Below are 15793 nucleotides of genomic sequence, written 5' to 3'. Positions count from 1 at the left end.
GCCTCGGTCCAGTTCTTAATGTTAATATGTAGGGCTAAAATTTTCAGGGAATTTTTTTTTTGGGAATTTTGGGGTATTTCCAAGGAAATTTCGTGACGGGACCGAACAAAATTAATAATTCAAAAAAATAAAAACACCCTAATGTATATAAAAAGGGGGAAAGTAAATGTAGTTAAAATTAATTTCGAAAATTCATAGTAATTGAGTATTGTAATACATTTGGAATAGATGATGTTCTTGGTAATATAAAAATGGTAAATATTTTACATAATAAAAAAATTTTATAATTTATTCAATTATTATCTAATTCACTTTATTAATATATTTCTTAAAATATTTGATTTTAGATTTATAAAGGCACTTGACGCAACAAGTGCCAAAATGATTTGCATAACATTGTTTTGTTTGAATTATTCAATTAATTCAAATATTATGCCAGAAAATAGCAAAAAGAAAAAAAAAACAACAAACACATGCGGGACCTGTAGCACATGAAAATTTTCATTTGCTCTGCTGTGCTACCGCTCCCAATTTTTTGCTACCGCTACGCCAGAGCATAGCGCAGAATTTCATTTTTTGCTCCCGCTCCAGCTATAGTTTTTTACCTAACAAAACTCGGAGCATAGTAGAGCACATACTTTACATTGTTATGCTTAAGCTACGCTGTGGCTCCCGACAAAGTGAGAGCGGTAGCGATAGCATAGCAATAATTTTAGAAATTTTGCTGCTACGGAGTAGTAAATGAGAACCCTGATTGCATCACCAGGCACATACAGCTCACGAAACTTTGTAACGATATGTGTTATAACAGGTTTAATTCGGTATAAAATATCATCGCTGTTGGGTTGAACATCCGCAAAATGCCAGCAACGCAGTATACTACTGAAGCGGTTATACGAAATACCGATCTTATGAATGAAAGGAGCAAAATATAGTGGGTCCTTTTTCCAATAATGTTCTATAGTGGGGTTTTTATCTATTCCTATGTACAGTATGATGGCAAAAAATTTTTTCATTTCTTCCTTGCTCACTTCATCCCAACGTAAAATTCTCGAAAATTTTTTATTATCTTTAAATATTCAGCATATGCATTGGTTTTTTCTACCATTGTGTCAATAAGGTCATCACTTATGTAGTACTTAACTATCTTTGCAATAATGACAGCGCTCTCTTCACTTGAAATAGCCTGGATATTTTGTACTCCAGAATTGCCTGTAAATACTTCTCTACCAATTGGAAGAATATCCTATACCCATTTTTCATTTCCTGTATTTTGATTATCGCCATGGAATGTTTCTATGTCTTGTTGACTATGTTCATTTTCAAGCGTTTCCATTTCAACGTCCTCTAGAGTTTGATCTTGGTCCTCCTCATCAGTTTCGCTATCGTCATCCTCTTCAGGTTCATAAATGTCTTCACTTCCATTAGTGAAAAAACTATCATCTTCACTTCCTTGTAAGAATTGCTGTATCTCTTCATCTGTATACTTAGCACGAGAAGCCATCTTATTTCATACACTACTTATTCGACTAAATAAATAAGAACGCACTTGTCAAGCTCCACACTTTAACTATTTATGACTTATTTCTTACAAAATTTAATATGGTTTGCCCAACTAAATAAATAAGAACGCACTTCGAGTACACACTCCAATTTATTTAAAAATCTAGACGGTACACGTGCAACACTTATTTTTGAAATTATATTGCTGTAGGCATTTTTAGAGGTTATCGATGTATTTTTGAACTATCCCACATATCTTGACAGCGATATAATTTCAAAAATAAGTGTTGCACGTGTACCAATAAAAATTAATTTTTGTATGGGGACAGGGAACCTGTTAAACATAATCCGAAAATTTTTTGGATACGAATTCTTTGATATTCTGCCTTAGGGAAGCAATTGTCCAATGCATCTCGCATGAGCATTTGTTGGACGGCGGGCAGTATGCAGGTCGCAATTTCTATCGGAAACAAAAAATTCAAGAAGATTCATATTTGTTAATAACTTTGTTCAAGTTAAACTAGGAAAATTTCAATAAATAAGTGTAAAAATATAAACATTTTTAAAATTTGAAGAAACAAGTGGTTTTTGACCAAAAAAATTTTACATATGTATGTTCAAACTTTACTTTTCTTAGCTTTTTTTTGTTTAAATAGAAGATAATTTAATGCCAAAGATAATAAACTTTGCCCCAATTCCATACGTTTAGTTTTTTCTATCCTGTCCGCCAATTAAGAAAAATCGTAAGATTGAAAACCGAGAAATCGCGCGTCAAAGTTTTCACTTTCTGCCCAAGCGCTCATACATATAGTATATCTGCTAGAAGCTCGGTCACTATTTCCCTTCTATCTTCGATAATATTTCGAATTCCCATCTATAACTTTCAGACAAATTCTTAGATAATTTTTAAAGAGATTTAAGCAAAAAAAAAAAAAAATCGATTGTTTGAAGCTTTCGTATCAGAATTTATTGATCTTATAAAAAATGAATTGGCAATTTGGCAAACGAAAAGTGATAAATATAAAAATAAAATTGAGAAAAATAAAGGTTGGAATAACTTATTAACGAAATACCAAGAAATAGATAAAAATGCTGCATTAGAAATAAATTCCAAGAAACTTATAGTGCCCATACACGACACACAAGTGCGATCGATCGGTGTGAATTCGTTTCGCCCATATACGACACACAAATCCATTTTGCGTTCGTTCTTCACAGAGTTAACATGTGCGACAGGCAAGCGGAACATTTCTTGGAATTTATTTCTAATGTAGCATTTTTATCTATTTCATTGTATTTCGTTAATAAGTTATTCCAACTTTTATTTTTCTTACACTATGTATACATATTAGGGCGGGTCGATTTAAAAATCGCCCATTGCTCTATGAAAATCATATTCTAGGGATCAAAATAAGAAACTTTGCCGAAGAAACCATACCTCTAAAACGAATTTTGATGTCCCCCAATTTGGGTCGAACTTTTGGGCAGGGGCAAATTTTGAAAAATCCCACTTTGACCCATTTAGAGTGCTCCAATCGAGTCCAAATGTATGACCGACCCCCACTAACTTTGGACGGCCGATCCACCCATGCCAGTGGCACACTCCCTGGAACTCCCCTGGGGGGTTCCCTATACAATCATTTAAAAAAATCACCATTTTTGGCCTTTACATGAAAAAATCAGCTAAATGGCTATGTTTTTTCTTTATTTTTACTTATTTATTTATAATAATATCTATTTTTTCTCTTAAGAAATTTATTTAGTCAGAACATATGTAAATGAAAAAATTAATTTAAGTGAGTTATAGAAAAGAAACTAAAAAAAAATTTTGTTCTTTACTTTCAAGTCTGGGCAATTTCGCACGGCTCTCTTATGTCGTCGCCATAACAGACTCTACATTTTCCGGTATAAACCGTTTGGAAACGCTAGCTAGCAATTGAACATGCCGTTCCGTTCCTTGTATGTGTGATGGAATTTTTGGATCATTAAATGGTGGATCATCTTGATTTAAATATTCTTTCAATGTATCGTACGGAATGCTTCGCCTGAATGGTGGTTCAAATACGATATTTATCTCATTCAAATTGATCATTTCCGTATAACTTGTGCAATTAAAGTTTATATCTGGTTTTTTATAAACTCTAAGTTCCATTGGCTCGTCAACATCGGTTCGATAGCGTAGAATTTTCTTGATGGCACAGTCGCGCTTTTCTTTCCTATCATCAAACAACATTGATAACAAGAAATTTTCCGAATGCGCATAATATGAATTATCTTTAATTACTTGATTGACAATTTTGCGTAAACGAGGTTCTAGAAATCGTGACCAACCAATGAACTTGAAAAATAATGCACTGCCGTACACGACAGAGCTGTAATACTTGATATTGAAGTACATTGGCACATAACATTTAATTATAAATTCAACCAGAATTCTTAAATTTGCATCTGGATTTTCCGTTGTCACATATAATCGCAATAATCTACCGGCCTTGGTGAGCCACCTAGAATGTTCAATTTTCCCTGGTTTGATGTTAGCCAGATCCACCGGAACCACGCTGCTAGAAATTGCATGGGCCATGTCATATAAGTACTTCGAATCGGTGGAAAATTCTTTTTTTTCTGGAGCAGGGGGCATATTTTGCAACTCAATTTTCTGGAAGCCGTCCACCACCTAAAAATATATAATAATAAAATAATTAAAAATGGTTGACAATTATAATAAATGAGTGATAGCAATAACTTACCGGAAGAGTTTCACAAGTTTTGATTTAACGGCTCAGTTTTCCGGTTGCCGATCTTGGTCCAGTGCTAGTTGATTTATCCAAAGCTTCAAACAAATGCCGAAACGGAAGTTCGTTGAAGTGTAAAAGGCAAACAAACCAATGCAATGGTCTTTTTAACAGCAATTCGAATCGTCGTATAATTCCACCGTGTGAGCCAGTGTTTGTTGGCTCACCGTCAGTGCATATTCCAATTAATGTATCCAGTGATATATTTTTATCGTTGAAAAAAACATTTAATTTGGTTGTTTTGTATTCAGCGGTTTCATGTTCCAGTCTTACGTAACCAATCAATTCAGAATTGGGTTCTCTCAAAATAACAAGATGAAGTTCTTTTACCTTCCTAGTATGATACTTCTCATCAATTTTATCTATCGTTAAAGTATCATCTTTTCTGCCATCGAATGAAAACGCTAACAAATTGGTATCATCTAACCGTTTGCGAAGCACTTCTTGTCTGCATTTCTCTTTTTCTCTGCGAACTTTCGATTTATCCATGATGAGAGGTTTCCCATGCTTATCTTTAATTTTAAAATCTTGCAAAAGAGCGGTTCCCAGTGCTGATGCTACTCTGTCAGGCACACCAAATCTGTCACATACCAAGGCAAAGTTAAAACAATCGTATCTCTCTGTGTATTGTGCTTCTATCCATATCTTCTTGAACCGGTGGCGGTGCGTATGTTGAATCATCGGGATCTTGGTATGTTGGCATTGATGGCATAGACGTTGCTCCTTGCTCTTCAGTTTCCATCATAAATGCATTCATTGTTAGTCCTCTCTGATTATGTTGATCGTGCATGAACTCTTTGAGGCGTTCGAGAACCCAGCCGCATGCACATGGAGCTGCCTTCAAATCGCATTTACATGTTCCAATGTAAAAAATTGTTTCCAGAGATTTTACATACTCTGTAAATTGTTGGGTGTTGTTTCTTCTCTTGATTTGCTCTTGATACTTGTCAAGCAATTTATTCAATTTATTACATACACTTTTTTCAGCATTATTTCCATACCAAGTTTTTCCCAAATTCCAATCAACTTATCTTGTACTTGAATAGTGAATGATTTATTGGAAAGCTTTTTTTGTTCTGTTTTAGCACGTTCGCTTAAGTAAAAATAATATCTCAAGATATCCAGATGGGTTGGTAAATTAAGATCAGTCAAATCAGTAGACACACCAAAAACAGTAACATCATGCTTGGGTATATGACTCATTGGGTTTTCGATAGTTGTTGATGTAGTTGCTTCATCTTGCGGTGTAGAGGATGGTGGATTCATTGTAAACTTTTTGATTTGGAATGGTCACTTCACTTATTTTTTTTTTTTAAATACCATAGTGGTTATTGCTTTAGTTCTCCTCACTTTCAGAGGTAATAAGAATGAAATGATAATTTCAATTCTATTTCAAAATTTGCCCCTACCCAAAAGTTCGACCCAAATTGGGGGACATCAGAATTCGTTTCAGAGGTATGGTTCCTTCGGCAAAGTTTCTTATTTTGATCCCTAGAATATGATTTTCATAGAGCAATGGGCGATTTTTTTGCCTCCCCACAAATCGACTCGGCCTAATACATATGTATGAGCGCTTAGGCAAAAAGCGAAAACTTTGAAGCGTGATTTCTCGGTTTTTCATTTTTACGATTATTCTTAATTGGCGGGCAGGATAGAAAAAAAAACTAAACGTCGTATGGAATTAGGGCAAAGTTTATTATCATTGACATAAAATTATCTTATATTTAAACTAAAGAAAATATTAAGAAAAGTCAAGTTTTAACATATTTTTAAACAGCATAAAGTAAAATTCTTTTGATCAAAAGCCACTATTTATTCAATTTTTAATAAAATTTTAAATTTTACACTTTTTTTTGGAATTTTCTTAGTTTAACTAGAGGATAAATTAATAAAAAATATGAATCTTTTTGAATTTTTTGTTTCCGATAGAAATTGCGACCTGCATCCTGCCCACCGTCCGAAAAATGTACATGCGAGATGCATCGGGTAATTGCTTCCGAAAGGCAGAATATCAAAGATTTCGTATCAAAAAATTTGTGAAAGATGTTCAAATATATAACTATAAAGCCTAGAAATTTCGCCTGAATCAATTATTTCTTTCCCTCCCAAAAAAATCCTCAAAAAAATCGATTTTTTGTAGCCTCGAAAGCAGGCTCTCCCCTTAACACTTGCCATTGTCCGCGATCTTCACTGTTCGGTGACACGAGAGAAATGAGATTTTGTGCGCCGACAACGCCATACACGATAAACATGTTCGCGCACCGATCGTAAAAAATCAAACATTTTCGCGAACATGGATCGGTACGCGAACAAGCCCATACACGATAAACCGCCAGCGCACACATACCGATCGAACGCACTTGTGTGCCCGTGTATGGGCGCTTTTAACGAACAATTTGATTTAAACGAAATCCATTTATGCTGGAACCATGCACAATTTTTTTAAAATGAAAGGCTATGCATTTGCTATGCAAACTTTTCTTCGAAGACTTTGTACACAACCCTTTCCAATGTTCCCATAGCCGCAAACGACTATTTCTTTGCCAGCAAACAAAATATCTGTTGATCGTTTTGGACTAAAAGTTAGAGGATTAATTCATTTTATACTGAACATATGTATGTATCTGCACCCTCACCAACTTGCGTAAAATATTATTAAGATACATACACTCGCAATCACTGTTTACGGGATATACATTTTTTAAATTTTATATTCATCCATATACAATATTATGTAATACAATATATAAGTTAATATTTAGATTAATAAATATAAGCGTTAACGATCGGGGCGTCGGGGATCCAGGAGTTAAGGCGGAATAAACTGTAGCGATCGAATTAACTTATCGACCACAATCGCCATGGAATCAAATTGTAGAAAACGAAAAGGGATTGGCGCTAGCGTAACTGCGTTATGACGAAGTGGATAATGGAAGTATTAATTGAAACGCACAGGATCGCCGTCGTATCCAATTCTTTTGATAGCACACTACAACAGCTAATCTGGGGGATGAGAAATTCGAAGTCAAGGTGATGGTATTAGGTCAGTATAGTCAAACCCTCAAAGGGTTTAGCGTTCGTATGTGTCAGTTTTTTTTTATGACCTTTTAAATTTTTTCCTTATCTTGATGTTTTTTCTCTTAGTTGTAACATTTTGGCAAAAACGTAGTTTAACATAACTCGCGAACCACTTGTCCGATTTTGACGAAACAAATTTAGAAAAATTAAGAATTACAGTTTCTCTAATCTGTTTCTATACCGTTTTCTTATATGTGCAACACTTTCGAAGTTAAAAATGAATGTATGAAGGGAAAAAAGCATTTTTTTCCTAAAAATTTAAATATTTTTTTTTTAATTCATAAAAAATCCAGCAACACTGGTTCTGTGTTCTGGGTTCGTTTGGGTTTCGCAATAGAGAAATGAATAGAAAACAAGTAAGGAAGGGCTAAGTTCGGGTGCCACCGAACATTTTATACTCTCGCATGATAAAGTGATAATCGAGATTTCATTATCCGTCATTTACATATTTTTTTGTTTTGCTGTAAAATTAGATTAGTAGTTCCTGAGATATGGTTTTTGGTCCATAAGTGGGCGACGCCACACCCATTTTCAATTTAAAAAAAAGCCTGGGTGCAGCTTCTTTCTGCCATTTCTTCCGTAAAATTTAGTGTTTCTGACGTGTTTTGTTAGTCGGTGTTAAAGCACTTTTAGTGATTTTCAACATAACCTTTGTATGGGAGGTGGGCGTGGTTATTATCCGACTTCTTCCATTTTTGAACTGTATATAGAAATTCCTTAAGGAAACGACTCTATAGAGTTTGGTTGACATAGCTATAGTAGTTTCCGAGATATGTACAAACAACTTAGTAGGGGGCGGGGCCACGCACACTTTTCCAAAAAAATTACGTCCAAATATGCTCCTCTCTAATGCCATCCTTTGTGCCAAATTTCACTTCAATATCTTTATTTATGGCTTAGTTATGACACTTTATAGGATTTCGGTTTTCGCCATTTTGTGGGCGTGGCAGTGGGCCGATTTTGCCCATCTTCGAACTTAACCTTATCATGGAGCCAAAAAATACATACGTGTACCAAGTTTCATCATGATATCTCAATTTTTACTCAAGTTACAGCTTGCACGGACGGACGGACGGACAGACGGACGGACGGACAGACAGACATCCGGATTTCGACTCTACTCGTCACCCTGATCACTTTGGTATATATAACCCTATATCTGACTCTTTTAGTTTTAGGACTTACAAACAACCGTTATGTGAACAAAACTATAATACTCTCCTTAGCAACATTGTTGCGAGAGTATAAAAACATGTTGCCGGCAGTGCTGTTCTCTTTCTTTTCAAGTAAGGAAGGGCTAAGTTTGGGTATCACCGAACATTTTATACTCTCGCATCATAAAGTGATAATCGAGATTTCATTATACGTCATTTACATATTTTTCAAATACCGTATTTTTGTAAAGTTTTATTCCGCTATCATCATTGGTTCCTAATGTACTATATAATATACAGAGAAGGCATCAGATGGAATTCAAAATAGCGTTATATTGGAAGAAGGCGTGGTTGTGAACCGATTTCACCCATATTTCGTACATGTCATCAGGGTGTTAAGAAAATATTATATACCGAATTTCATGGAAATCGGTCTAGTAGTTCCTGAGATATGGTTTTTGGTCCATAAGTGGGCGAGGCCACGCCCATTTTCAATTTTTAAAAAAAGCCTGGGTGCAGCTTCATTCTGCAATTTCTTCCGTAAAACTTAGTGTTTCTGACGTTTTTTTTTAGTCGGTTAACGCACTTTTAGTGATTTTCAACATAACCTTTGTATGGGAGGTGGGCGTGGTTATTATCCGATTTCTTCCATTTTTAAACTGTATATGGAAATGCCTGAAGGAAACGACCCTATAGACTTTGGTTGACATAGCTATAGTAGTTTCCGAGATATGTACAAAAAACTTAGTAGGGGGCGGGGCCACGCCCACTTTTACAAAATAATTGCGTCCACATATGCCCCACCCTAATGCGATCCTTTGTGCCAAATTTCACTTTAATATCTTAATTTATGGCTTAGTTATGACACTTTATAAGTTTTCGGTTTCCGCCATTTTGTGGGCGTGGCAGTGGGCCGATTTTGCCCATCTTCGAACTTAACCTTCTTATCGAGCCAAGGAATACGTGTACTGAGTTTCATCATGATATCTCAATTTTTACTCAAGTTACAGCTTGCACGGACGGTCGGACAAACAAACGGACCGACAGATGGACGGACAGACGGACTCTTTTAGTTTTAGGACTTACAAACAACCGTTATGTGAAAAAAACTATAATACTCTCCTTAGAAACTTTGCTGCGAGAGTATTAAAATTAGGGTTCGGTGCGGTTTATGGGCAAGAGGCGTCATTAGGCCATTCACCTTCCGTGATGGTTAATACTGGCGCATTACTGTGAATGGGAATCGCTACCGCTCAATGATAACCAAATATTTTTGGCTCGAATTGGATGATATGTACTTGGGCAATATGTGATTCCAACTGGACAGCGCCACAAGCCACATAGTCACAATTGATTTATTAAAAACCAAGTCAATTGGCCGCCTCCACCGTGCGATTTGACGCTGTTGGACTATTTCGTGTGGGGCTATGCCAAGTTTATGGTCTATGCCAACAAGGGAGTGGCGATTGATGAACTTCGTTTGAACAGAGAACGTGAAATTGCAGCAGGATCGGCCGATTTATGCTTGGAAATCGTTGAAAATTGGGTTCAGCGTCTGGACTTCTGCAAGCGTGTCTGTGATAGCCATGAAAAAGAAATCGAGTTCCATACATAATGGAATTAAATGTACTTCACAGCAACTAAAAAATTTCATTGATATCCCAAACCGTTTTTGTCATATTTAAAAAAGGTGCGTGGAGTCCCTACGCGCGGATGAAGTTATACTTCTTAGTGATATTCCAAGAAATGCATATCATTTTGTATGAAAGAAAACTAGAAAACTTAAATTCACATTTTATAAATTTATTATAATTTATTATCTCCCCGAGCAAGCCTTTGCCAACAAGTCGTTTTTTCGCGACGATGGCAAAAGCTAAAAATCATAAATTGCACAACTTTCTGGTGCTTACATACATACATATTTACTCATGTTTGTAGGCGAAGCTGCTACAGCGGCAAGGGGTGACAATCGGCGGCCATTACTTTATTTATGCCATAGAAATTCCATTGCTACGAATATGGAAATGACAACGAAATAATGCAAATATGCATATTTCTAAAGGTCATTAATTTCTTTTAAGAAATGAAAGGAATGAATGATCCTGAGAAGTATAGTCTTAACTTTTCAACGGCCAACGCAGAGCATTTCAACCAAAAGGAATTTATTCATTAAAATCACCACTCAGAAGTCGTTTTATCCGTTGTAAGCGAACGATTTTCGAAGAAACATCATTTCTAATATGCCACAAGACACAATTAGAAATGAACTTCTTAAACCTCACGCTGTCAGATAAAATGATATACCTCGTCATCGCGGGTCGGTTTTCAAAAAAATGTAAATGAAGACTAACTACAGAAATAATCCTGTAAAGTATAGCCTTAATTTTTCAACGGTCAACGCAGGGTATTTCAACAAAAGGTCACATAAAATAGTTGAGAATTCGCAGAAATGAAAGACAAAGGAAAGAAAAAGCTGTATAACTTCAATAATGAACAAGCACAAAAACATACATATGCGCAGCAGCAGCGAGGAAAGAGGTAACAATCGGCGATCCATTTTACATTTCTTTCATGCATAACCAAACCATAATAAGGCAACGCAATTCAAGTGTCAATGGTGGTCTAGGAGTTAAGCGTTTCAAAAATTACGATAAGCACGGTGGAGATACGTAGGTTCGAATCCCAACAGAATTTATTTTTAAATGAATATGTGATCTTATTTTATAATAACTCATTTTAAATATATAAAAGATTTACCTAAACATTATGATGATATTTTCATGATTCATACGCAATGTACGAATGTAAGCAATTTCGTTTTGCCGTCGGCATTTCAATTTCTCATGCTTCAATTTTTGCTTTCAGCCAAGAAATCGCTTCTATGTATGTATGTATGTACATATGTGCAATATATGCCTTTGCGTTTTGCCGTCGGTATTTCCATATTCACATGCAAAAGTAATTATGTATGTATTTCATTGTTTCGTTTTGGCCCAATTTTCTATATTAAGACAAGTGTCAATAATTGCGCCAAAATCAAATATATTATATATTCATATGTAAACATGTTTTAAACTTTACATAAAATTGAAGTGTCAATAAATGCGCCAATTTTCATAAAGTTGGAAATTTTGCGCGAATAAGACGTGTGCGGGTTAAGTCGTGAATTTTACTTATATTAATTAATTTGAAAGTGCCGAAAAATGCGAAACGAAATTTCAATAAATTTAAGTAAATTTACATGTATTTTCATTTATATTTAATTGTCAATAAATTTTTTAAAAATTATTTGCCCTAGTTGTCCATTTTTTTATTTTCTCACACATTTCAGCCGATTTTTGTTTAGAAATTTGACCGGCGTAGAAGTAAAATGCGAAACAATCATACACACATATGTACATATATTATGTCGTTTGCACATTTGTTTGTATATTTGCGAAAGCAAATGTTCTACAAAAGCATATTTCTATACTTAAACAAAATTATTAGAACCATCGTATGTTTCTTATGTACATGCATAACCAAACCATACTTAAGTCAGCGCAACCTAAGTGTCAATGGTGGTGTTGGTGGTAAGCGCTTGGAAAGTCAAGATGATACCACAGGTCTCAGGTTCGAATCTCGACAGAATAAACTTTTAATTTTTTGCTTTTAACATCGTATACTATCCAAATAAATATTTTTCTTACTAATAAAATTAAATTTATCACAGCAATATTATGTATATGTATATTGCTGTGATAAATTTAATTTCTATTAGTAAGAAAAATATTTATTTGTATAGTATACGATGTTAAAAGGCATACATCTTCTATCCTATCTTGTGTATCTCCACATGCTCATATGAGTGTATGTATACGCATGTGCGCGTTCAGAAATTGAAATCATATATTCATCACTTATCAATATACTTATGTATTACATGTGCGCGCATTGACTTGCATGTTCATACATTCTTATATACTTATATATACATATATTTGCATACATTGCAAACATATGCGTACACATATGAACATGTCACCAACAATCGGCGATCCATTGTATATTTCTTTCATGCATAACCAAACCATAATTAGGACAATGCAATTCAAGTGTCAATGGTGGTCTAGGCGGTAAACGTTTCAAAAATTACGATGAGCACGTAGGAGGTAAGGAAGGAATTAATTTTTTAATTGAATATGTCACCAACCAAAAATTGAAACATTGTTCTACAAAAACAACAACAGCATAAGCATGGCAACATTGTGTTGTTGGTAGAAAAGCCGAGCTGTGCCGAAACAAACGAACAAACGATCGCCGATTGTCAGCGCTTCGCTTGCTGCTCGAACATCTTCGCAGACAAGGTGCGTAGATTCATATTGAGCAAGGTTGCGCAACCTGAATCTATCGCAACCTTTCCGAACTCGTATAAGAAGTATAACTTCAAAAACTTTTATAGCGCTCTTATGGAAAACCCCTATACTTGTTTTTCTAAAACCAATGGATCTTTATGCCTAAAATGGATACAATTTTGTAAAAACTTGCCCTAGCCCCCAAATAATATGAACTAATGCAAATATAACATTTTCAAATTTCCGGTTGGCTTTATACCGTATATTTAGGGCAATTTAAGGTATCTTATAACGATTTCTTTTCTCACAAAAATTTTTCAGTTATAATGCTCTGTGCACGGGCTGTGAAAGTTGTGTGTTCTTTTCTTAATGTATTGCGTTCTAAACAGGCAAAAGTGCAGCATTTTCTATCGTCTCAAAACATAAGAGTATCAGTTGTCCCGTGTATTTTCATTTATGGTTTCTAAAAAGTTTCAAAGTATTTTAATGAAGTAAAAGGAAAAGTATTAAATGATAGCGTTAAATTATAGTTTAAAAAATTTATTATGTCGTATGTACTAATTATGAATGAAAATAATGCACTAGCTGATATATACGAGGGCTGCTATATATATTCTGGCCTAGGGCAACACTAAATGTTGCCAGGTGCAATCTGACATTTCCATTGCCATTTAATCGTAAATTGTTTTATTTACAGGGAATTAAAAAATTCATCTCGGCCAAAAAATGGAATTAACTCGTTAACATTTTCGTGCGATCATTTTTCACAACTTTCGACGTGGATTATCACGACAAGAGTGCATCGATGAACTAAAATCTTTGTATGGCTATGAAGCACCATCCTATAGCACTGTGAAAAACTGGTACAACGAATTCAACCGTGGCCGACGCTCGCTCAAAGACGAATTCCGTGAAGGTCGTCCAAAAACAGCCGTTGTGCCAGAAAACATCGATGCCGTAGGTGAACTGATAATGCAAGACCGTCATGTAACATACCTTCAGATAGAGGCATCTCCCACCAGCATACATTCGATATTGCATGAACACCTGGCTGTAAAAAAGGTTTGCTCTCGTTGCATCCCGCACAATTTGACAATCGCTCAAAAAAAGGCTCGTGTGGATTGGTGTAAAGAATTGCTGAAAAAATACGATCGCGGTGCTTCAAAAGACGTTTATAAGATCGTCACAGGTGACAAATCATGGATCTATGCGTATGAGCCCGAAACAAAACAGCAATCGACAAAAACAAAAAAAAATAAAACATTTTCGTTGATAAATATGCCTATTTACATTATTAGGCCAGAAATATATATAGCATATAGTAATAGGTGCAATGTTTCTTTATAATTTACGAAATTCAACATTTTTCAGATACCAACGCATTGATATTTTATAGTTTTTTAGATTAGTACATCTAACGCACTTATACACATACGTACACACGCTTGATACTTTCTTATCTGTTGCTTGTGTGCATTAATATTTCGAGTATGTATATTTTGTATTTTAATATTAGTATTATGTATACTCTAATTTATGAGTTTTCTTTTATGTGCAATGATTTTCACATTTTTATGAGCAAGTCTCATATTACAATTTATTGTTTACATGTATATTTTTATGTATTAATGTAGTTGTGTCAAAAATATAATTTTGAATATATAATTCTATGTTAAGGTTACTAAACTTTCATGTTCATATCTTTATGAACATTCTGCCAGGGGCCAAAGTTGTATCTTAACTTTACTTGTATATTATGTTTTATTATTAATATTTTTTAATTATGTCTAACTGGAAGTTCAAATGGAACAGTCACAGTTCTTGTTACACATTTGGATCTTATATATAAAATAGTAATGATTAATGCTATTATCAAAACTAATGTTAGCGAAACGTGACCACTTACGTGATGAAAATTTATACCTTTTAATTTTATATTTTCTGTTTTGAGGAGTTCTATTTGTTGTTTAAGATGTACGATATCTTTAGTATTGTTTATTAATGTTGAATCAAAAGGTTTTACTTGTAGTTCTGGAATATCTTCAATATCTTTCACCCAAGAAGAGGATAGCAATTATTTTTTAATTTCAGATTGTATGTGATGAGATGCTGTTACAGTTACTCCTTCATGCCGGACTGTGCATCCTTCTCTTATTTGTTTTCATTTGTAGAAGGTTTGAAATCACATGCTTCATTTTCTAATTGTTTTAAAGCTGCTACTTCACATGAATTATCCGTCGCTGATTTCCAAGTTAAATTTCCAGGACATTGGTAATGATTCTCTGAGTTAGTAGAACATTTATCTAGATCTACTTGGTTTATAAGTGAATATTGATTTAAATCAAACTTGTATATTAAATATTCTGCCTTTATTTCTGGAATAATCATATTCCCTTTGTAATTTATTGGAAGTGGATTTAATTTATATACGTTTGACGGTTCATACGATATTAAAGGAATTTCTAGGTTTATGACTAGCCGTGAATCAACAATTAACCCTTATGTGAGCACCCGGGTACCCGGGTGCCCACCACCACACTTTTCTGCTAGCAATTCGGTGAAATAATTTTTTATCGAACTGAGCTTCCGGATCCTTGCGATTTAACTTCCATCAAAGCTATTTCAGTATTCAAAATGGAAAAAAAAAAATTGTATGAAGTTGAAAATTATGTATGAAATTAGGTAACTCGCGGGGAGCACCCGGGTACCCGGGTACCCACTATATGAAAAACAATGCAATCATCTGTAAATGAGATTCAATATAGATAAATGTTTTAACTATATAACTTGGGATAATAAATAACTAATAACATGAATTCGTAACATAAATTTATTAAAATCTTCATTAATTATTCAGCACAATCAGGACATATTACTTTCGACATACACATATAAGGTTTATTTTTCTTCAATGTACCAGTGCTTGTCAATT

At 34.5% G+C, this 15793-nt stretch overlaps 1 long non-coding RNA gene and 1 other non-coding gene across 2 annotated transcripts; both read right to left on the bottom strand.

Annotated features, from left to right (window-relative positions):
- Positions 1 to 3195: 3195 nt before the first annotated feature.
- On the bottom strand, positions 3196 to 15472 carry LOC126763987 (uncharacterized). The gene is made up of 2 exons (XR_007667740.1): positions 4251 to 15472; positions 3196 to 4177 (listed from the first exon to the last, which is right to left on the bottom strand). It is a non-coding gene; the product is annotated as an uncharacterized LOC126763987 (long non-coding RNA).
- LOC126764787 (small nucleolar RNA U3) lies at positions 10705 to 10908 on the bottom strand. The gene has a single exon (XR_007668097.1). It is a non-coding gene; the product is annotated as a small nucleolar RNA U3 (small nucleolar RNA).
- Positions 15473 to 15793: the final 321 nt, after the last annotated feature.

Source organism: Bactrocera neohumeralis, unplaced genomic scaffold (assembly GCF_024586455.1).
Source record: "Bactrocera neohumeralis isolate Rockhampton unplaced genomic scaffold, APGP_CSIRO_Bneo_wtdbg2-racon-allhic-juicebox.fasta_v2 cluster09, whole genome shotgun sequence".
NCBI lineage: Eukaryota > Metazoa > Arthropoda > Insecta > Diptera > Tephritidae > Bactrocera > Bactrocera neohumeralis.
Note: the sequence above shows the minus strand (reverse complement) of the source record. Positions and strands in the feature narration are given on the sequence as shown.